The sequence below is a fragment of the Phoca vitulina genome, unplaced genomic scaffold, assembly GCF_004348235.1.
Source record: "Phoca vitulina isolate PV1807 unplaced genomic scaffold, GSC_HSeal_1.0 scaffold1, whole genome shotgun sequence".
NCBI lineage: Eukaryota > Metazoa > Chordata > Mammalia > Carnivora > Phocidae > Phoca > Phoca vitulina.
Window position 1 is genome coordinate 23,040,078 of NW_022589704.1, and position 22,808 is coordinate 23,062,885.

The 22,808-nt window shown below is 35.5% G+C and overlaps 1 protein-coding gene across 1 annotated transcript in view; it reads right to left on the reverse strand.

Moving 5' to 3' along the window:
- Nucleotides 1–22,808, reverse strand: part of SPAG16 (sperm associated antigen 16) — a 947,698-nt gene that overhangs the window by 505,059 nt on the left and 419,831 nt on the right. The gene's annotated exons all lie outside the window — the stretch shown is intronic.

Here is a 22,808-nt window from a genome sequence, read left to right on the forward strand (position 1 = left end):
TATCATAGCTCTATAACAAATACTATAAATGAAACATTAACTCCATGGCCCACTATCTACACAAAGTGAAGAAGCTCAAATTCTAAGCTAATACGCCACTTAAATTGGCTTCAGTCAATGCACAGTACACAAATTACGGTAATGAATTCAGGATGCACAAGGCAATTCCCACTCTATAAAGGCATAGAGGGAAATGAGAAAGATGTGAAATTAATGATTAACACATTAAGCAGTGTTATTTGAACTGGGCTATGATCATTGTGGCTATTTCAATATTGGAGTTAAACCATTCTAAAATCAAGAGTCTACAAGGTTAATGCCTGATATTTTATCTATGGCAATGCTTTAATCTTATTTATATAGAGTTTCATCTATGTTTTACAATGTATTAGGAACAAATGTGCCCAATGTTAAGCACCTATTAAAATACCAACCTATATATTACCAACAAATTGTTCAATTTCAACATAGCCATCTCATATCAAAGACATAATGCATTTACTTGCCTATATAGTGAAGTAAAACAAATAATGACTTAAAAAATAAAAATTACACATTTCTCCTGCTGTCCATTCTATGAATGGCCTTGATCCTTTCTTCTGCAATACAGAATTTAGGAAATCAATTTCCCAATGACATCATGGTCTCCTCAGTCCACACCTACATCGTTAACTCCAGGGCTTACATGAGAGCAAAACTTTCCTCATTACGGATCCCTTCCAGTAATACCATTAAATCCCAAAATTTAGGGCTGCAAAATTATGTCCTTGCATTAGACCTCTACAGTTTTGGAAATCTGCTGGGGTCAGTCACTGTTGGAAATATTCAATTTCCAGGCATGTAATCACTACAAGCAGGACCTTCTTTCTAGTGAAATACTTCTTCATTTTTCTCTAGCATTCTGCTGCTCAAAATAAACACAAAAGGGAAATTAGTCATTTTGCAATTCATCACAATGTTGGTTTGTGACTTTCAGAAGGCCAATTCAGGAAAGGAATTTATTACAGCTCAAATGTGGTTCAGGATACATTTATAGAACTTAATTAGAAGAAAAATATGATGAGAGGTAAAAAATGTCAGATTGAAATGAATTCTATATTCAAACACACATAAGAAGGCAAACCAAATCCTTGAAGCTACTGAGTACGATATATGTTGACTCGAAGCTTTCCTGGCAGACACGTGCACACTTGACTATATGATAAATTACCCTCTTTAAGTAAGATAAGTAAAATCATTGATGTCTTTACGGACTTTGAAAGATAAGTTTCCAAAATGACTTTTGTGAGGGGAGTTATTTGTAGAAGTTAAGGAAAAAATATAAACACAACCTCATTGGTAGTTAATCAGTTTTGAGTGTTTTTCAGTTTTGAAAGTGTTTTTCCAGACTCCTTCTGATCCCTTCTACTTTGGGGCCTCCTCCAAACCACCTGTAACGTTTACTTTCACTTTGTAAGGTCTGATCTTACTCATCACAGTCTCTGGTTTCTTTGCTCATATAAACCTTTTCTAACAATGATTCTTCTTCTTTTTTTTTTTTTAAGTATCTCTTATATATAAATTAGTTTTCTTCTAATCATTCTGGACAAATTTTGATCAAGCACAGATATTCCATCTTTTAATGGAATTTTTTTACCTCATCCATGAAACGGTCTTTTTAAAAATATATATTTATTTATATGAGAGAGAGAGAGAGAGTACATAAGTGGAGGGAGGGGCAGATGGAGAGGGAAAGGGGAAGCAGACTCCATGCTGAGCACAGAGCCTAACACAGGGCTAGATCCCAGGACCCTGAGATCATGACCTGAGCCAAAACCAAGAGTCAATCACGTAACCAACCAAGCCACCCAGGAATCCCCATCAATGAAATGGTCTTTAAGTGAACAGAAATATACCCAGCATATATAGATGAGAATGTTTTCATAACAATCAATCAATACTTGTTATTGAATTAGTCACTGAATAAGTATATCAGCAAAGAGTGGGTCCTCGTAATAAAGACCCCCAGTCAAGACTGGCAAATCACAACTCAGATCACTCTGTGTGGAAGATCAAGATTGGGAACACAAGTTAAGGGCCACAGACCAGAAATATTTCCAAGATACTTAAGTTCAGTGTTATTACCAACTCCACAGTGGGGCACTGGTGTCTGAAATCTTCCTCCTCTTCCTCTTCAGTTAACAGTAATGATATCTAGCACTGTTTGAAAACTGAATATGCACCAGAATTTGTACTAAGTGTTTACTTATCACATGTGGAATAAAAGCTCAGGAGGGCAGTGGGTTAAGCCGTTTGTTTGTTGTGTACTTGCTGTATACTCAGGCCCAACGGTGGCTGGCACATGCATAGCAGTTATTCCATACATGCTTGTCAAGTATCTGACTGAGTGACGGACATTGGTGCTGTAAGTTTCGTTATTTTATGACTAAGTAAACAGAGGTTGAGATATTATATAAGTTGTTCAAGTTCACATTCAGTAATGGATGGAGGCTGACTTTGAACTTAGGATAGTCTCATGATTTTGGGGTTCATGATTTTAGCGACTTCTACTTAGTATTAGTCTTTCATAGTTTATTATTTATATGTTTGTATTTTAAACATCAACAATTCTTATTACAGAAATTGGTGATATTATCATTTCCCATGAATGGTTAAGTTATTTAGTTACTATTAACACTGAGTTAAAGAACACATCTAGGAACTGTCAGTGTATATATCAGAACTGGGTACACTTGACATGTGAATGTCTTAAAGGCTTTAGTGGACCCTACCATTTAAAACTAAAATGCTCTGGTGCTGTAGGGGAAATCAGGTGAGTAGCATTCTCTAACAGTCCTGTCTGCATTAGGCTTCTGTGCTGAGGTATTATATGTTGCACTTAATAAGATCTTTATTAAATATCTTATTCTCTTGTGCTACTATTATGAGACTTGTACTTCAAGCTGTCAGAGGGCACTGAGTTTTTATTCACCTATTTTCATATCGCACTTTGTAAAGAAAAACGTAGAAGGATATTTAGTAAGCATTGATTCCATTGGCTTTTAATTCATTGAGAATTTCCCCAGTATATTCAATTTTTATCATTCTGCTTATCTCTCAATCAGTCTTTTGAAGAAGTTGAACAACAGGAGAAATAATGAACACTTTATAGGAGTCAGTTTCTGATAACAAAATTACAAACATTAACTCATTTAATGGTCATAATGCCCCTAGGAGTTAGGTCTACAATTAATCCCATCTTGCAGATCGGGGAATGGCACACATACAGGTTAAGTGATCTGCTCAAGATCATGAAGCCAGGAAGTGGCAGAGTGAGGACATGAATATGAGCAGACTGTCTACAGAAGCCATGTCTCTCAGTAGAGTGAGCTCAGAACCTCAACTGCCTTTTCTTTCTTCCTTTTTTTTTTTTTTTTTTTTATGACAACAGGGGCAGAAACCAACCCTAATGTTGTCTTATTTCTGTCTAAAGGATTTATTGAAATGCACCTTGAAGTTTCTGTGGAACTGATTTTTTTCTTTGGTCACTTTTCTAATGATGTTTGAAAGGCTTTAATTACCGTCACTTGTTATTTTCTGGAAATTGGGCACTGGCTAGGTTCAGAGTGGTGGGGGATGAATGAAAGATGATTGAGAAAGATCTAAAGCAGAAGTTGGACAACTTTTTCTATAAAGGGCCAGATAGTAAATATTTTAGGCTTATGAACCATATGGTCTCTGCCATAACTACTCGACTCTGCCGTTGTAGAATGAAAGCAGCAATAAACAAAACATAAATGAAAAAGTAAGGCTGTGTTCCAATAAAACTTTATTTACAAAACCAGGTGGTGGGCCAGATTTGACTTTTGGGCCCTAGTTTGCCTACTCCTGATGTAAAGCCATTTGCATGGCATGAATGAAGTAGCCTAGTGTTTAAGAGTGTAGGCTCCAGAGTAAGATGTGAGTTTGAACTCTTGCTCCAGTGTTTATTTGCTAGGCATCCTCAGATAAGTCACTTCACTAGCCTTTTCCTCAGCTTCCTCATTTGAAAAATGGGAAGAATATAGTATTAACCTCATAGATTTGTTTTGAGAATTAAATAAGTAAATACATGTACAGGACTTAGAATAGTGGTAGGCAAGTAATGAACACTCAGTGAACACTATCACAGCATAGACAGAGTCCCTGAGGCCAGCATGCCTAGATTTGAATATTGACCTGCAAAGTCCTCAGTAGCTAATTACATTGTATAAACTCTCAGTCTCAGTTTCCATATTTGTGAAAAGGAGGGAATCATAAACCTCATTCATAGAGGTGTTGTGAGGATAAAATAAGTTGATATATGTAAAGTGGTTGAAACAATATCTGAACATGGTCGGCTCTCCATGAAAGTTAGCAATTATTATTCAACACTATTGCACTTCATTGTAATCCAGCCCTTCATGTAGCTAATTTCTATAAACCATAATGCTTCTTTTAAAGAACATAGGTAGTAAATTTAGTACTTAAAATTGTAGATACTTAGAGAGAAATGATATTTCCATGTGGCTTTGACAGACATTGGCCACTGCTGGGCTTTATTTGATGATAAATCATCCTGCGAAAATGCAGCCCCCACACATAATACTTTCACAAGTAAACATAATGATGTTTTTGTGGTTATTTCATGATATGACTTTTAGAAATTCATTGAGGGTAACAGTAGACAGTATTATACACTGACTCCTATCTCTGTCTTCATGTATACAACTGGCACAAAGTAGTTGTGGGCCATCTGGGAAAGCCTCTGCTAGGCCCTAGGCATCCTCAGATAAGAACAACACAGTTCCTCTCCCCAAGCTCTGTCCACAAATAGGTGTCCCTCTTGTAACCATAAAATGACTTTGTTTCTCAAAGTTGTCTTCCCGAAGTTCTAATTAATAAGAATAATGAGCTCTTACTTAATATCTTCCTGGCACCTGCCCTAAGTGCCACAAAGTCATTTTACTTTAAACTTTGAATATAAGCTTTTTGCTTCCCTTTAACTTACTATTAATTATAATTACAAGATTCGAAGACAAAGGCCCTGTCACCTCATTCCCAAGTTAATAAGCTTGTGACTAGAGTGGAAATAGTACAGGAAAACATCTTAGGGATTTAAAAAAAGAAAAATGTGGATGAATGCTAGTCCTGCTTCTTCATCAAGTCATGTTCTGATGAAGTATCTATAAAATGTTTTGTTAAACAATATCCCAGGCAAGTTACATAAACTATTATGTTCTATGGGAGATTTTTCTTTTATAATAGGACACATTCCTTATAATAGACCACATGATATATACTTCAAAAGCTCTCCTCTCTAACTGAAATTGTTCTTTCCAGCAGTGGCGTTACACAAGAATATTTTGGAAGGAATATGTGTAGGTGTATGGCGAACACTATTAATTATCAGTAGAGTCGGTGACATAAGCACCACTGTTAGACTTTTCAAAGAGAAGAATATTAATCCAAAAAAAGATTGTCACAAGAAAGACTAATTAGATACCCCTGTCTTCACTTTAGGTTATTCAGCATTGTAAATGTTTCCTTCACTTCAGTTCATAGGCTCTAATTATTTCCATCGCAGAAGATGCACAGTAGTTTGAAAAGGAATCAATATCAAAATGTGTGCCCCATAAACTTTGGGTGACCACTCATCTACTTATCCTTTAGGACAGCACACACTCACACATGTTTTTATCCAGCTTACCAGGACAAATATATATAAAAGACTTGTCTCATTGTTACTCAGCTAATAATTGCATCTTATAATTGGATATGCTTCAGGATTTACAAAGAACTCTAATGTGCAACTTTTTTTCATTATTTCAACAAATATGTATCAAAAGCCTATGATGCAGTATGCAAAACAGACAGGGGCATCACCCACATCACTTCACTCATTTACATGTGAATGGAGGGAAACAAACAGTAACAATAACTGAACAAAATAATTCATCTATAAGAAAAACATAACAAAGTGATATGGCAATGATTTGTGGGGGGAATGTTATTTTTGATGAGGTGGTTAGGGGAGTCCTCATTGAAGATGTGACATCAGAATGTCAAGAAGCTGAAATCAGAATGGCAAGAAGGAAGAAGCATCTTTAGGATGATTTAGGGGCAGGTGGTTTCAGGAACTGGTGACTGAATGTGCAAAAGCACTATGGCTAAAAGGAGCTGATGTATTCAATGGACTAGAAGGAAGGTCAGAGTGACTGCAGAGAGCAGGCAAGGAGGACTGTGTTGAGGATGGATGAGGAACAGTAGAAAGACAAGGACCAGATGATGTAGGGCCCCATAAACTGACACAAGAAGACTAAAATTTATCCTAAGATCATCAAATGGTTTTAAGTAGGAGAATGGTATGTGGTTGATAAGTATCTAAAAGCTCTCTCTAGGGCGCCTGGGTGGCTCAGTTGGTTAAGCGACTGCCTTCGGCTCAGGTCATGATCCTGGAGTCCCGGGATCGAGTCCCGCATCGGGCTCCCTGCTCAGCAGGGAGTCTGCTTCTCCCTCTCCCGCTCCCCCCTCTTGTGCTCTCTCTCTCTCTCAAATAAATAAATAAAATCTTTAAAAAAATAAAAAATAAAAAAAAAATAAAAGCTCTCTCTAGTTGCTATGTGGAAAATGAGAAAGGACAGAGCAAGAGAAGAAACCAGGACATTGAGCTACAAGTATATACAGCTATAACCTAAGAATAATGGCTTTAGATCCATTTAACAGCTCCTCATTATTATGACAGATATCACTTTAGTATATTAATAGTTTCATCATTATCTTTAGGAAGAGCCAACTCATAGTTGTTCTCACCAATAAAGAATATTAAATAAGTGTACTTTAAAAAGTGCCAAAGTAAAATGGAATAAAAGTTATAAAACAAATATGTGCAAAAGCCAAAACAATTAGAAATCTGTCAAAATAAGATATCAAGTCATATTTATTTTCAGAAGTCAGCTAAGAGAATGTGAAAATATTAAATCTTAATACTTTCCTGTCACTTTAAGTTTAAAAACTGTGATACCATAGAGTTTATTCAAAGCTAAGTCTAATTTATATTGTCGAGGTCTGGAAAGTAGCAACTTCCTTTCATTTTTACTAAATAGATGGGGCATTTTCATAGTTTATGGTTTTATTAATAATGCCCTGGATGGTTAGCCAGAAAGGCTAAATTCTTTTTATTTTTCTTGTTCAATGTTTTTTCAACTTTATAGGTACAGTAAATTTGGAGTACGGTGGCATATCAAATAGTCTTCCCTTTGTCCTGCTACCTGGCTGGTAGTGCTAATCCAACCATCCACAGGTAAGAGGAAGGGAGGGCTGGATGTGTGTTCTGGGTCATCAGTGGCGAAAGGCCTTCACCAGTGACTTAGATTACTCAATAGATATTTAAAAAGCCATGTATCAAAAGAACAAATTCACACACACGTTGTGTAACAACACGCATATAAGCAGTTCATCGACTAAACCCAAATCCTTTTTAACGAGATGTAAATTGGCTTTTCTCATGCCATGTGAAGAAGCAGTCTCATAGAATTTTCCCAAAATCTTTGTTTTCTTTGAATTACATGGCACAAATGTATATTTTTAAACTGAAGTATTAGTTTAATTTCAAATATTATCAGTTTTCTAGGAAAAGTTTTCAGGTTAAAGTCCAATCTTAGCTAATCTTAATTAAATTAAATCAGCTACTTATAAATAAGCATAATACTATTTTTGTTATACTAATGTCTATAAACTAATACAAATGCTCCATTGAGCTTTGTCGATTTGTGGGTTTTTTTCTTTTTTTTATTATGTTATGTTAATCACCATACATTACATCATTAGCTTTTGATGTAGTGTTCCATGATTCATTGTGTTTTAATATGAAAAAAATTCTCCAAATCACATGCAAAGGTAAAGATTTTCCACTAACACTCAATTCAAAGGTCATTTATGAAAAAGCCAACATACATGCAAATATGCAGCCTAATAATCTTTAAAAATGTCCTGTGACCTCATTTGCACAGCTGGATGTCCGTGTTTCACAGGGTGGGGAATACTCCCACTCGGGTGAGTGCATAAGCGGTGCCATTTCCCAAGTATCTTTCAAAAAGAAAATTATTAAGTCCTGGGACCAGTGGCCTTGAACAAAAGTCATTTAAATTTATTATGTCTCTGCTTCCTCACATAAAAAGTGTGATGTCATTTATTCTGTCTCCTCCACTTTACTCTTGTTTTACTTACCATATAAAACAAAACTTAGGAAAGGATACTTTTAATCTGAATAATACCATTCCATTTTCTCCAGAAGTTGTTGAACTTTCGAATACATGAAAGACCATTTCAAAATACAGATTCGACTAAATTAAATTTATAAACTCCAAAGACAAAGGAAGCCAGGCCCTGATATTCAGGGAAATGGAACGAGGGAGATCATCAAAACAGGTTAACTGTTTCCAGATTTATGAAAATACCTCCTGGAACCTTCCTGTTACTTTAGCAGCTGAACATTTTATGCTACATAGTTTTATACACACTGTGCTTCCTGTTATGAAATCGCTGTAGTTCTTTATGGTTTAACAGGTTTGAAAGTTACATTACACATTTATGTTCTTAAGAAACCCATTTCAATAATAAAGTTTATTTGGTTATTTCATGTTTCAGCAATTTACAAGAACTCTGTGTAGCTATGAATATAAAAATTTTCCATTTCACATCTTAGTATATTAGTGACACGGAGTAGATGCTTTTTTAAGCTAAAGTCAAACATCCCCATGGCAAGAGCTCTATCACAAAATCTCTTTTCCAGGAGGATATTTAAAAATATAACCTAGATATATAATCAAGGCATAATTGGAAGCATTACTACTTAAGACATGGAATTAAGGTAAATTTACATGCTATAGTACAGAATTCTGTTCTGAACTTGACCAAATTTGTTAGAAACCACCAACCCAATGTGAGGATTATATTTAACTATTGACACCTTTTTTGGTAACTATTTGATAAATAAATTAGAAACTCAAAATTAATTATTTATGGTTATTTTATTATTGAAGAATACTGAGTAAAATTCAGCACTTTTTATAAATATATTTTGGAATTTAAGGAACATATTGAAATTATCATAGGTTAAATAGATCATTCTGACTTCCAATTTCTAGATTAAAACATGTGCTAAGACTGATTCAGTTTAAATCACCCTGCCTCATTTGTGTCAGAGACCATGTGGCAGGAGTGATGGGGACAAGAGAGGGCACTCAACTCTGAGTTTGGCACTCTCTGTATGTAGCTGAGGATGTTAGAGGGAAGCTGAGGAGCTGTAGTGAGTGAGCCCCTGATCAGTTCCCAGTGAATGGGTGAGGAGGAAGGAACAAGAGTAAAACTCGGTTATAAAAACATCTCAATAAAGCTATTTAGAAAGCACAAACAAGTTAAATTCAGGGTTGGCAACCAGATGTATACAGCCAGAATTGATGAATACAGTGAAAAATGTAAGTTCACAGGATGGAATTAGGCGGCCGATTGGGCCAAAGTGAGAACTGATAAACACATAAGATGGTGGGACTTAAACCCTAAAGAGGGAATGAGGTAGACAGAAATAGGTCCAAACAATGACAGATTGAGAAAAACAAGGAACAGACAGGAAATGGGTCCTGATAATTTGCCATGCAGTAGGGTGCTGTTTTATCTTTTATTCCCATGAATTTGTCTCTGCATCATAAATGCTGCTGACATCTTCCTTTCCATGTGAATGAAACAAAAATGAAGAGATACGTGTTGGCTACTTGTTCTATATCCAACTACCCACTTTGGGTAAGAAAAGGGGACAGGGAGAGCAATCCCAGCAGCAAGCTGCTGCAATCTCAGGTAAGCGCTGGAGCTTGTTTTTACCCAGCCCAATACTGCAGTAAGAACAGGAGCAACTGCAGAGATACTCAGTTCCATGATTTATTAGCTACCCTGACTTCTACCAATTCAGTGGGATAAATAAAAGGTATGTACCATTCTCAGTTCTCTGAAGCACACAGTTTAATCAACTCTTCTTCTATAAAAAACTCGTTACTGGGCGCCTGGGTGGCTCAGTTGGTTAAGCCACTGCCTTCGGCTCAGGTCATGATCCTGGAGTCCTGGGATCGAGTCCCGCATCGGGCTCCCTGCTCCGCGGGGAGTCTGCTTCTCCCTCTGACCCTCCCCCTTCTCATGCTCTATCTCATTCTCTCTCTCAAATAAATAAATAAAATCTTTAAAAAATAAAAATAAAAAACTCGTTACTTTCTTTATGCAACATTCAATGTCCGCAGCAGAGACTCTTTTAAAATTATTCAAAGCCTCCCTATGCAATGTGGCTCTGCCTCCCCCACTTCTGGCATTATGTGTGTGGGCATGCATGTGTGCGGGCACGTGTGCGTCTGTGTAGAGTTTATGTTTTAACATGTAGTGTTTTATACTGTCCTTAGCAAGGAAGAGAAACTCACCATAAGAGCAACCAGGAGAGGTGGTAAGTGTTTGCTGCAATGTTTATCAAACCCTTAATCCTGCTAATTCAAGCTTCCCTTGTGTCTTCTTGTCCTTTCTTTACCTCACTCATGTAGGTATAAGAATGCGGAAGAGTCTAAGGTTCTGTGTACTTGTGCACTCTGCTTTATCTCTTCTCAATATAAGGTTTCAGTGACCTGTCGAACTACATCTGATTTAATAACTTCACTTATTTTATTATAATTCTATTTGATATCTTTTCATCCTCTTATACAACAGATCAGCTGCTTCCATGCCCCTCCCCCCACACCTATATCAATATTGTTAATGCATTAAAGCAAAATTTAAACTAAAGGGGAGAAAAGAATGATGTGGGCAGATATTCATGGGAAATACTTTATTTTGGGTAAACTTAGGCACTGAAAATTCTGAACACAAAGTTGCAAATGTATTAATAAAAATCACTCTGATTCTAGAACATTTTGCCAAAAGGAAATTATTTTGTTATAGCCTATTATAAGTTGGACAGAAATAGAAGGAATTTCATATGTCATGATAATTTTCTTTTTTGGTTAAGACAATCACAGCAATAGTTTAAGCAAAGGAGCTCTACATACAGTTACTCTAAAGGTTCTGTGGTCTGTGTAACTGGACTTAGTACTTGAAAGATACCTAAGCCTCAGTTTCCTCTTTAGTAAAATAGGAATTAGTGTCTTTAGCTCATATAGGAGATTAGATTAAATAATTCATAAATAGTGCTTAGTGTAATTCCTGGTGTTCAATAAAATTAACTATTCCAATTATTATTTTAAATAGCTTTGAGAGCTCTTTCTCATATAGTAGATATTTCGTGAGCTACTGTGGTAAACAGAATTGTCTGCCCAAAATGTCCATGTCTGGAGGGGGAGGTCATTCAAAAGATATACGCATTGGTTGACTTGTGAGCTGGATCAGGCAATCACAGCCTCCTTGTCCTCTCTCCAGTCCTTGGAATGTGGGTTCTGTTTTCCTTTCCCATTCCCAGAGCTACTCCAAGGACATGGCCTTGAGACAGTGATGTGATGTTGAGAACACCTGCATGGTATACTTGACTGAACCAGGTAAGTTCTCTATATAAACTTTTAAGATTTGGCAGGTGGTCTCAGGGATCTACTCATATCGCTGCCACTCAAGACAAGCCTTGTATGTAAGTTCCCTTGCTTATCAAAACACCTACCACTCTGGAGTGGGCCACCTCTTTATTCAGGCTCTTCCTGCCCTCTGAGTATGGGGACTGATTTCAGATTATACCCAGTAAGCTTCAGAGGAGGTTATGAACCAACAATGTCCAAATCCCCAGAATCTGGGAATATGCTTACAGTAGGAAAAGTATTCTGGAGGGTGGGTCTAATCTAATTACAGAAGCCATTTAAAACAGGGAAAAAAAAAAAGAGACAGAAACATTAAGTCAGAGATATTCAAAGCATGAGATTTGACCCACTTTACTTGCTTTGAACTTGAAGGAAGGGGAAAATGAGTCACAGAATGTGGACAACCTCTAGAAGATAAGAACTGTTCTCACCCTGGCAGCCAGTAAGGAAAAAGGAACCCTAAGGTTCCTCTACAGGTACCTAGAACTGAATTTTGTCCACTATCTGAATGAGCCTGGAAGAAGATTCCACCTCAGAGCCACCAGACAAGAGCGCAGTCCTGCTGATGTTTTAATTTTAGCCTAGTGAGATGCTAGGCAGAGGACCCAGTGAACCTCCCTAGACTTCTGATCTATACAACCTTGAGATCAGAAATGTATACTGATTGAAGTCACTAAATTCTGTGGTAATATGTGATAGCAGCAATAGAAAACTAACATAGTCTTACAGTGAGTAACAAAGGAAATTCAATTTAATTCAAAACATTACTGGTCTATTTTGTGGAATATGAAATTATAGTTTCTAATATTTTAAATTTAATATAAAGGGGTAGCACTGATTTAGATCAGTTGTCTCCAACAAAAACAAATCTGTTAATATTTTGTATTATATTGTGTCAAATTAATCAAAATTCTAGATGTGACACAGTTTTTTGCCAGGACTGATTTTCTTGAGATTTTTATCAGTCTTGAATCACACAAGAACATTGTAATTAAGTCAGAAAAACTGTAGGCAAAGAAAGGTATGTAAAATAAGCTACTTTAATTTCCCTCCCAATGAAATGTTAAAGTCCATCTTCTTCTAAGAGAAGTTTCTTAGGCCCTTATGACAGGTAATTTTAGTGGGAATATATACAGATACATATCATATTATTTTATACTGTATCATATTATATATATGTTTGTATGTACTAAATCTTTTCTTCTCACAGCTTCAACTGGTTTTATTAGATTGGAAAAATACTTGATTGTCAATGGTAAGCTCTCTTTTCCTAAAAAATAGACATGATTTTTATTATCTTTCAAGCTTTTGAAGAATCACATTTTTTTATATTTATGATAGTTAATATATTTTAACTTGCAAAAAATAATTAAGACACATTAATTTACCACACTTAAATCATCTGACTAATGACTATGTTTTAAGATGCGTAGCTTTTATCCCCCCCAAACAACCTTTGCTTATTCTCATTATGATGAAAATATATGGCTCTAAATAAAAAAACTATATATAGCTAGGAATTAGTCTTAAAACTATTTTTTCTTTTACTTTTGTTTAGCAACATCGATAAAAGTAAAAATATAAGAATAAACTGGGTCTTTTCATACAGCTGCAACTTTACAGTAATAGTTTCATTCACTTTGTCTCTGAAAAGATGTGGTGTGTGTGTGTGTATGTTTGTGTGTGCGATGGAATATTATACAGCCACCAAAAAATGAAATCTTGCCATCTGCAATGACATGGATGGAACTAGAGGGTATTATGTTAAGCGAAATAAGTCAATCACAGAAAGACTAATTATCATATGATTTCACTCATATGTGGAATTTAAGAAACAAAACAGAGGATCATAGGGGAAGGGAGAGAAAAATAAAACAAGATGAATTCAGAGAGGTAGACAAACCACAAGAGACTCTTAATCATAGGAAACAAACTAAGGGTTGCTGGAGGGAAAGGCAGTGGGGAGATGGGGTAACTGGGTGATGGACATTGGGAAGGGTATATGTTGTAATGAGCACTGGGTATTATATAAGACTGATGAATCACTGAATACCTCTGAATCTAATAATATGCTATATGTTAACTAATTGAATTTAAATAAAAATAAATTAATTAAAAATAGTTTCATTTAAATTTTACATTTATTTCTCTTCTGAAATGTGTTCACTTCTGTGTACCATAAATAAACATCAGCTCTTGAGATCATTGCTGTTTTCTCTGCCATTCATTCCTGTGTTCAATCCCTTGGCAATGTAACTTTGTAGTATCTCTCCAAACTGTGATTCTGGGCCTGATGCTGTAACTCGCATTAACCGATGATATATTAGTAAATGTGGCACACTCAAGAGGCTTGAAGAGTGTTTGCATCATTAGGCTTGCTCTCTCTTTTCCCCTCTTACCATCATCATGAGAAGGACGTACCTTTCCCAGCCTGGTGGGGGATGAGAGACACATGGAGCAGGACTACGATGTCCTGATTTTCATCCCATACCAGGATCAGCTGCCCCACACTCATGAGAGTACAGTCAAGACCAGAAGAACCAACAACTAGCTACAAACAATAGAATTGCCTAGATGACTACCTCAGGTGCCTGAGCATTAAATACTTATTGTTGTATATCACCTAGGGCTTATGGTTTTCCTTCCACCCAAATTAAGATGAAAAAAACTACTGATACAGATGCATTATTTTATACTTTATACTGTTTGAGACATTCTTTTTATGAAATCAGAAAAAAAGCTTCTTTTTACATTTTCCCCATTTACTGCTATTGAAATAACAAAAACATTTCTTGCATAAATAACTGAAATTATTATTGAATTTTGTGTTCTTTATGACTAAGAATAAAATAAAATATTAACAACTTAATAAAATAAAATATTAACAACTTAAACACTTCTTTCCCACATTATCATATGTGTTTTCTGTGGCAGTTTGAACAAGAGAAAGTGTTTAAGCTATTGTATAAATCATAGCATTTAGAGTCATAGTCATTTCATTTAAAGCCAAGAAGACTTCTCATTTGGATGTATACCATGTTATACATGCATTGTGAAAAACACTGACTTCCAGCATCATTCTCCACTGCCACTTAGTAAATATTTGGGGAACTTGTCCTATGTTTTCAATTTATCTGTGTTGCCATGTATGCAAAATTAGTTTATTATTATCCTATGACAACCTTTAATTTGGAAATCAAATCAATTTCAAGAAGAGTTACATAACATGTAGATGAATAAAAATTGTTTTTTAAAAATATTTCCTATTTATTGCACTGCTTCCCCTTCGTTGGTAAAATAGCAAAAACTTGATTATGGCTTTGAATATTAAAACTAATTTTAAAAATAATCTATCCTTCTTAGAGCCTACAACTTACCCATAATCAATCAGCATTTATTGACTACTTAGTATGAGTTCAATATTTCACTAATTAACAGAACAAGGAGAATATAAGATATCCTTCCTGTGTTACTGGATTTGTAATCTGAAGCATTTAATTTAGTTTTCTGAAAACTGGTAAATACTGTGAATATTGTATAAAATGATTTTCAAATTTCACGTGAATTAATTTTTTTGACCTAATAATCTTTTACCTGTTAGAAATTCCAAAACATTTTGCTGTAACTCCCTATAGTCTTGTTAGAAATCAGAGATAACTGAAATCACCATTTTCATTCCTTTCTATCAATTATAGCCCCTCTTCATCAATTACCACAATTTCCTTGTAATTTTTGTTCTTATTTGACTTCATCTTTTCCATCTGATTTTTGAATCTTAATTAGGCTAAGACAGAACTCTTGCATTGGATAGTCTTTCCACCTAGCTTTTCCCATCCGTTATTTCAGGTTTCATTTGGTCATGCTATCGAGTTGTTGGAAATGTCAAGAGAAGTAGAAAATCTTTATGCAAAATGAGTGTTCCTTGTTCTAATCCTGTTCTCTGACAGTCTGCAGATACAAGGACAGCAATTAGAAAGCAACTAGATCCTTGACCTTTAGGTTTTAGCTTTCTTATTCCTAATGTGGCTGCTACCCAAACCTGTTGCTCTGAACTACGAAAAATCTACAACTTTTACAAATGGCTCTGAATAATTAAAATTATTATAATTATCAAATAATAAGTATTGCTATAATAATAAAATATTGTTAGAAGGAAGGCTGTCACCAGGCCTTGTGTTTTTAATGAGGAATTTCCTTTAAGGCTTACACTCCTGGCCTCTCTCCACAGCATCATTCACTCCTGAGCTGCAGGAAAAACTTAATCTGTGTGGCCAAATGGCAACTTTGGAGTAAAGAGGTAGCTTTACAGTGCTCAGTTCCTTCTAGCTTCTGTCTCTTCTCTTCTCTGCCTGTGCTGAACACACTTTTTCAGCTCTCAGGTGCTGTACATTGTTAGGATAGGCCCTTGTGTGATAGGCCAATTATCATTCAGCATTACCTGTGCCCCAAAAGGTTAGCCTATATGCAAGAGTGGAGTGGTAGAAAGCTCAATGTGGCCACATATCAAAATATCCCTCTAATTTAACTTTATCGGTAAAAACTAGTATTTCATCTCCATCTTTCAGAGTCCTATGTTTAGGTCTCAATGAGTTCTTGGCTTGACCAAGGAAAAAAGGGTATGTATTTACGTTCTCTAAACTCCAGATCTTAAGAAAAAAGCACACATTAGCATTTGGAAGACTAAAATATCTTGTTTTTCATAATCTTGGGCATAGTTAATTTAATCCTAGTAGTAGCACCTACCTAGGTAGCCTCTAATGTGCCTTGTGCTTTTAGGTTTGCTGCTGGTTTTACAGACTTATACATGGTTCTGATGTGGGTCAAGTACATGGATTAGTAACCACTGGAATATGTGGTTCTCCATGACTAGCTTCACAAAATAATTTCTCAAACAATATGAAACATCAAACTCTAAAAATAAGCTTTTTTTTTTAGAAATTACTTTTAAAAAATAAGTTTTCTTGAGATGTATAAGAAACAAGGCTTTTCCTTTCTAGAATTTTCTTAAGACTTCTAAAATAATGTTCTCCATACTTTAAATGCATAACCTGGGTTACCTGTCTGTACATTTATTCCCTCATTTAAAGAACGTGAATGTTGAGGCATTAAATAAAATTTAACTTAAAATACGTAAAAAGCACTAAAGCATCTGTCACAATATTAGGTGTTCAATTAAATGTTGGTTATTATTATTTTATTATTTCCACACTTATGAATCACTTTCAAATTTCTCAGCAAATTAATTTTTAAATTTTAAACCAAATAATAATTGAATTTTAAACATCTTTTCAATTTCTTTAAAAATATCTGAATTCTTCAAACTTATATATAGTACTTAATGTGGGACGGGGGAAATGTCAGATGGTTACCAGCTGATGTTTTCAGTCTTTTAATGCTCATTGGAAATGTAGACTCTAATGGAAAAAAGTGATTGATGGATTCTTGCTTTATTCTAATCCACCCAAAGAACCATCACTTTGGATTTCCTTGTAAGTTAGTTTTTAGGTAAAGCCTGGATCAGCACTTTGCTGCCTGAATGCAATACAGAATTGTTGGTTTTCTATTCCCTTATGACAACAATAATATATCTTTTCCCTATCTTTGTCATAGCTAATCATGAAAATTACTAGTTTTAACAGAGTACAATGGTCAAGAGTGGGGATGAGTGTTATTTTGTATAAACATCTCTAATACTCTTAAAGTCACTTAAGGATTTTTTTTTTTCAGGTACATTAGTTTCTGGAAATACAGAAAGCTTACATGTTAACATCAGGGGAATGTTTACCTCCCCATTCAATAGTCATTCAAATGCAGAAAAAGATGAGCATACTACACTAATGACTCATTTTTCAATGTAATGATGTTCCACAATATCTAGTTTGGTAAACGAGATGTTAAACCTAATATATCCATCTCCTATTTCTAACAATTCACTTCCTTAGTAAACTTATCTAAGTGCCAAGATATACTCAATGGAATCAGATGTCTAATATACTGATTGTATATATAATTTTTTTGGTAAAAAATATAGACATACAATTTCTTACCATTAAGAGAATCATAAAAACAAAAACTAAAGAAAACAAAAACAATACAAATAAAATGCCAAATAGTTCTGTGGAAACTGACAAGAGAATAAATCTACTTCCAAAATATACAAAAAAACAAATGTACAATATATGAACCACAATAATAATATATGCTATTCAGATTAAATTCTTAGTCCCTTACTTGTGTTACTAATCCAGTAGGTACTTCTCCATATTAAAGAATTACATTTTGTAAGATTCTAAAGCTTTGTGACTTCAGGAAAGAAAATTATAATCTTTAGAACAAAATTATTCAAAATCCACAATTTTTAACTCATATGAAGTGTTATAATGCTTTCAAATTTTGTTAGCTTTAAAATTTTTATGCCAAACACCTATTTTATAAGACTATAGAAATGAACATAAATTTGGGGGGCACCTGGGTGGCTCAGATGGTTAATCGTCTGCCTTCAGCTCAGGTCCTGATCACAGGGTCCTGGGATCAAGACCCACATCAGGCTCCCAGCTCAGAGGAGAGTCTGCTTCTCCATCTGTCTCTGCCTCTCTCCCCTACTCATGCACTCTCTCTCTCTCTCAAATGAATTTTTAAAAATCGAGAAATTAACATAAATTTATAATTGTAAATTTAAAAATTGTTTAGGAATTGTATTCCATCCCATTTTGGCCATTAAAATATTCTGTTTCCTACCATTAAGACAAGTTAGATCCTAAAGAATGTAGAGATTTCAGAGAAGTTCTTTTTTTCTTATAAATACAACTTAGATTTTGGTTATATAAATATTTGTGACACTAAGCAAAAGTCCCCAAACAGTAACATACATAATTTATTATGGGTTTGAAGGTCTAATAATGCATGAATAATTTGACACAATGAACATAGCTACAATTACAGTCTACACGAAAGAGCATTCCCTGTACTTAAAAAATAAGTCCTCAATTACCAAATAAGATGCATTATATTTCATTAACTTTATAATGTAACTCTACTTTAAATGTGAAAAGTAATGAAATCTTAAAAATACATCAACACTTAAGTAAAAAATGCAAGCATGAAAAGAGTAATGCTAAGCCCATGCAAATTATTGTTGCAGTTAAATGGTTTTCAAATTTTAAGTCTATTTCCATTAAAGTGATTATTTCACTCACTTTATTAAGGAAAAGATTTCTCCTGGAAAAAAAAAAAAAGATGCTAGAATCCCTTCCTTGCCTAGTACCACCATGTATAACACCAAACTGCTCTTGTGCCCAATCAGCTTCAAGCCAAGTGAAGAAACAATCTTGCCAACGTAAGTCTGTCTTTACCTGTCAATTGCTCTCATCCACAATTGTCAAGCTTATGGGTATTTTTTTTTAGGAGTGAGGGGGCATAACAAAAAGTCTTTTTCTCTCCCATCTAAGGACAATCTATTAAAAAACAAAAACAAAGCACAATAATAATGACAAAACTGCAATAATTAATGAAAATGTTATATACCTAGGTAAATTAGTTGACAGTAAATGAACTTCATCACAACCATAAAGTCTATTTGAGACTTTAGCAAAGGTTATGTTTTCAGACTGAGAAACATTTCAGGATCTACTATGTACTAAGCCTCACCACATCTTTTTTTTTTTTTTAAGATTTTATTTATTTATTTATTTGAGAGAGAGAGAGAAAGAGAGCAAGTGGGGGGAGGTACAGAGGAAGAGAGGAAGCAGACTCCCCGCTGAGCAGGGAGCCCTATCTGGGGCTCAATCCCAGGACCCCAGGATCACGACATGAGCCAAAGACAGATGCTTAACTGACCGAGCCACCCAGGCATCCCTAAGCACATCTTTATTTATTTGTAATGATTAGTATTATAGTTTCTGGTCATAGTTTCCAGTATCTTTCTATCAAACTACACTACTCTCTGATCAAAAAACAAACACAGTAACACATACACTGTACTTTTCAAGCTTATTTTGTTTCTGTTCTCACTAGGGCTGCCTAGTGATATCTTGCTTGTTCCTGCATAACCCACACACTACCCCTCTTCCCACTCACCAATCCTCGCCCTATTTAAGACTTAGAAATCCTGTTTTTAAGATTACTTCTTCCAAAAAGGCTTTCCTGGTTTCCTCTAACTGGTTGTCCTCTTCCACATTTGAGACTCCAGCATATTTATTATGTACATTTATGGAATTTACTCTGTCTTAAATGGAATCTTTTACCCTCCCAAATTAATGAACAGTCATCAAGTTATGTAAAATTCCTAGATGATTTTCGAAAGTCAAGCAACAACTGTTTCATTTCTCATTCATCTTTTAAATAACTTCTTATCACAAGGGAAACCAATGCAAGAGCTTGTCACAGATTGGAAAAAATAAGTTTCTGTTCCGCTTTGGGTAGTTCAGTGCCTCCTGAACAAGCACCATCAATTTCAGGCATCTTATCCACTATCCAGCTAACTAAACAGGACAATATCCTCTAGATGGTTTTGTCTCAATTGTCAAGGTAATTGCCTCCATTCTTTTCTTCACTGGCTAATAGAGACCTGGACTAAATGTGATTATTATTAAAGTCAGATGATTAAAAATATAAATTCTTTCTCTACTCAATTTCCTATCAACATTTTAATGTGCATTCCTAATTTCTGAATGTGAAAATATTATCTAAGTTTGAAACAACAAAAAATACATCTTCTTTCAGAAATGGCCTGATTTAGAAGCCCTCAGGAACCTCAAGAGTAATTATAAAACTGAATATGGAAAGTTTGCTGAACATATGGCTTTCTCTTTAGAGATATTGCCAATTTAAATGTTCTTTTCCTCCTTTTCTATGTTTCTCTCTTCCTTTTGATTATAGGAAGAGCCTTCCCCTTTCATTTCCCCCTCCTCATCTCCCTTCTATAGCTGTTAGCAGGAAGTCGCAAATTTCATTTCAAAAGAGATGTTTTAAATGGTAGCTCCTGAGAAAGTGGGTAATTTTCTACTATAGGAATCAACCTCTGAAATTTCATTGATGGATGACACGGTTGGATGCATGCCACACACTGTACACATCAACTTTACTGTTGTGCAAAATTAATGTCACCTTCCAGGTTGTGAAATATGCTCTCTTTTAAGGAAATTTGCAATACATAATAAAAAAGAATTCATTTTAGAATTGTTGGTTTTGGCTAGATGCTATATGTGAGAAAGCCTGCAAAATGTTTTAGAATTTTGCAGCTTGATTAGCCTTCAGAGTGTAAGAATCATTTCTTTGAAATCACTGTTATGTCTAAGATCCTGATAGGAAAAGTCTATTGGGATAATAGATATTTTCTTAGGAATTATTTGTGGCTCCAAAACTTTTTTGAAGGGCGGGAAAAAGTGGGAAAGAGATCATGAAAAATGTTTCCTCATATATACAGAGAGAAAATGAATACATTTTTAATAATGTCATTAAAATTCTACATTGCAAGTATTTTCCTTTTGAATCAAAGAAAAATATGAACAACAAAAGATTCAGGTAATAATAAATCTGGGGGCCATTCTCCATGTCTTTCTGCTGAAGCTCTATGCAGTTCAGTGTCTTTAAATGGGATCAGCGGCTGAAAAATTGTGGAATCTATAGTAGTAAACCAATCCATCTTACAGAAATCACTCATTTAAATGTGTCCTTTGCAGTCTCTGAGGACCAGCTCCCCCAATTATCCACAATGTCATTTTTCTTTCTCTCTTTTTTTTGTACTCAGAGCTTGGAAAGCTAATACACCTTCCTACACTATCTTAATAGTAACAGTAACCATGTGGCATGGTTCTTCTACTCTGTGAGACACAGGCCATTCTTTCCTACATATAAAGGCAGGGACAAGGACAAAGCTCTTTGACCTCTTTGACCACCCACCCCACACCAGTCACAGATGTGAGACCTAAAAGTACAGCAACATGTTTTGTAACCATGAGGACAAAAGCAACACACTAAGGATTACAGTCTCTGAAGGAAAAAGGCATCAGATGCCATTAATAGTTTTGCTGACATAAAGAAATCCCTGTGTTTAAATGGCTGTTAGTCATTGTTGCCTCTTGTCAGCAGGATGCATTCTAACTGATACTCAGTTTGGCACCTTAAAAATACATTGCTGAAGCGTCAGAACCTAAAATATGGAACTGCTGCAGTAGAGAAGACACCTGTTAAGGGCCCAAGAATTTTAGAGTTAGTAATGCTGGTAATATGCTGGTGAAACATTTGCTCACGCCCACCTATGCTATATGCAGACCATACACTTATCAATAGGACACATCAGTGGGTACATACTTATGTCCCTGTTATATTTTTAAAAATTACTTTCAAGCCTGGGATAGCTGGATATTCAATATCCACATTTCTAACACCTCCATATATAGAACTGAGCAACACCACTGAGTAAGGAAGATGGAAGATACTGCTCCCAGGGTTGCCATTATTCTCAAACTAGTGGCAGCCAATTAAATGGACTTAGCCTTCTGGCCACTGGTGGTCTGCCTTGTGCACAGAGCTGCTGCTTCTTCAGAACCCTTGGACAGAGCGCTTTTCAGAGAAGCATAAACCACTCAAAGTGAATCACTAATGGGGCCCAAGACTACATAAATTGTTCAAGGGCTGTCAATCCTTGTAATATATTCTATTGCTATTGTAACAAATTGCCACAAACTCAGTGGCTTAAAATAATACAAGTTTATTATCTTACAGTTCTGAAGGTTAGAAGTTTGAAAAAGGTTTCACTGGGTTAAAATCAGAGTATCACCAGGGCTGGTTCCTTCTGGAGACTGTAGGAGAGATTCTATTCCCTTGCCTTTTCCAGCTTTTGGAGGCCATTGACATTTCTTGGCTCAGAGTCCCTTTCTCCATCTTCAAAGCCAGCAGTGTAGCATCTTCAAATTTCTCTTTTACTCTGACCCTTCCTTCTGTCACTACATCTCTTCTGATCCTCTCACTTCCTGCTTTCTTTTTTTTTTTTTTTAAAGATTTTATTTATTTATTTGACAGAGAGAGACAGTGAGAGAGGAAACACAGCAGGGGGAGTGGGAGAGGGAGAAGCAGGCTTCCTGCCGAGCAGAGAGCCCGATGTGGGGCTCAATCCCAGGACCCTGGGATCATGACCTGAGCCGAAGGCAGACGCCCAACGGCTGAGCCACCCAGGCGTCCCCTTGCTTTCTCTTATATGGACCCTTATAATTACGT